Source organism: Nanorana parkeri, unplaced genomic scaffold (genome assembly GCF_000935625.1).
Source record: "Nanorana parkeri isolate BGI_ZX_2015 unplaced genomic scaffold, ASM93562v1 scaffold2841, whole genome shotgun sequence".
Classification (NCBI taxonomy): Eukaryota; Metazoa; Chordata; class Amphibia; order Anura; family Dicroglossidae; genus Nanorana; species Nanorana parkeri.
In genome coordinates this window covers 63,590-65,742 of record NW_017309109.1, presented here as the reverse complement: position 1 = coordinate 65,742, position 2,153 = coordinate 63,590, and the positions used below count along the sequence as shown (strand labels likewise).

The 2,153-nt window shown below is 52.7% G+C and overlaps 1 protein-coding gene across 1 annotated transcript in view; it reads left to right on the top strand.

Annotated features, from left to right (window-relative positions):
• Nucleotides 1-2,153, top strand: part of LOC108802397 (immunoglobulin superfamily member 3-like) — a 67,416-nt gene that overhangs the window by 16,163 nt on the left and 49,100 nt on the right. The gene's annotated exons all lie outside the window — the stretch shown is intronic.

Genomic DNA, 2,153 nt, shown 5'->3' with positions numbered 1-2,153 from the left:
CCAGAATCCCCCCTTGGTTCCGGTCCCATGCCCCCCCCCGTTCCCTCCTCTTTGTCTTCCTGCGGAATCAGATCCAGATACAATCTAATTACCTGTCACCGCCTCGCTCCCTATTATTAGCCCGGAGCCTGCGCTCCCCATTCCCATGGCAACAGGTTCCCCCGGCACTGCGCTATGGTAATGAATGCTGTGCGGCCGAATACTCCTCCTCCAACCCCTCCCTCCTTCACGGGGACTCGGGATAGGGGCCACAGTCCCTGTGGTAGAGGCCAGGAAGCCCCTCTTGTCATGATTACATTTGGTGAATTCTCTGATTGTACAATGCTGAACTCTCCTCTCCCACTGGATCAATGGCGGGGCATGCTGGGACTTGTAGTTCTACAGCAGCTGGAGACCCTTCACTTCCCCCGCTTCAGTCTTGCTCAGTCTATACCGGCTCCTCCCCCTCTTCCTCTGATGTCACTGCACGCTGCCAGTCTCACAGTGTGCATTAGAAGCTGCAGCAATAGAAGCTGCAGCAAGTCAGATAGAGCTCCGCCTCATTTCCTGGTGGAGGATGTCCAGCATCGTCTAGCTCTTTCCCCCCCAGCCTGACTGGCCCCGCCCCTTTTCCTTCATTGGATTTCAGTTCTTTCAATCATGGAGGCTTAGAGTTGCATGTGGGCGTTACCTTAGGGCGGTCTGTATGCAAATACACAATTTTTATATTTGCATAACTCCTCCCCCAGGAGCTAGCTAGCCCACTGCTTGTATCGGGGGTCTTGAGAGGTGTACTGAGGCAAGGTGCTGTGATGATTTCAGGAAGCTATGGACAGCCTCCCACCAGCCATGATCTGCTTGCATTGCATAGAGAAGCACAGAGACCCAGTGATGACATCACTGGGTATAACATAATGTCTGTAATGAGAACCGGTTCTATATAAAGATTTCATGATCCTGCCCATGCTTTTTATTGCTGCGCGTGCGTATGTGTGCGCGTTCCCGAACAGGAATAGAGGAAGAAATCTGCTATTGGGGCCCCCCATTCATATATATAGATATTCCATACCCTGAACTTCAATTCCTGTCCGGATCATGTTAAGGGGAAGTGGGGGCCAGGTCCTACGTGCCCTCCGTGTTGGTCCAGCAACCAATCCAGTTGCATATCACAAACCAGGACCAAGGTCAGGGCGATACTAAAGCACCGTGGCCCTGACATGCACTTTAGGGACGTCTCCTGCTCCTCAGCTGCCGTAGATGTGAGTGAGCATTGTCCAGCTGGAGGGGTCCCAGCGCAGCAAGCCAAACCACATTAGTGTAAATGGGCCCCTAGGTCCCAGAGGACTCTTAACAGCTGCACAGTCTGCTCAGATAAAAGGTCCCCCTCCACCCGGGCTCCGGTCACATCCTGTCCAGAGATTTGGGGAAAGACTTCTCAGTGATCTGTATTCGAGGTTTATGTGCTTCAGAAGCCATGGATGGGGTGTGATGCCTCCCCCGTATCTTCAATCTGGCTATCGAGCCTTGACCCTGACTTCTGGATGGGAGAACGTTAACCATGATCATTGTATGTAGATGACACATGGGCCAAACACGGAGCCTGAGGAGTTTGTACTATTCACCGGTTATCTATAAACCCCGTGAGGTCCTAGTAGACGTGGCTGGCAGGAAGTCCTTCTCACAGGGACGGGTCAGAGGAGCTCCATTATCGGGGCTCACACGTCTCCAGGGAAATGGGGGGAACGTCATCATCTAAGGTCTCTGGTGACTGAGGGGAGGTTGAGGTTGCTGGATAGGTGAGGAGGACGCCATGGTTGGTCACCGAGGAGTGTGGAGGATGGATTGTGTTCCTGAAGAGCGTCAATGTCATTGGTGGAAGGAATCCATGGATTCATCTGGAGGGGGAATTGGTGGAAGGAATCCATGGATTCATCCGGAGGGGGAATTGGTGGAAGGAATCCATGGATTCATCTGGAGGGGGAATTGGTGGAAGGAATCCATGGATTCATCTGGAAGGGGGAATTGGTGGAAGGAATCCATGGATTCATCTGGAGGGGGGGAATTGGTGGAAGGAATCCATGGATTCATCTGGAGGGGGAATTGGTGGAAGGAATCCATGGATTCATCTGGAGGGGGAATTGGTGGAAGGAATCCATGGATTCATCTGGAGGGGG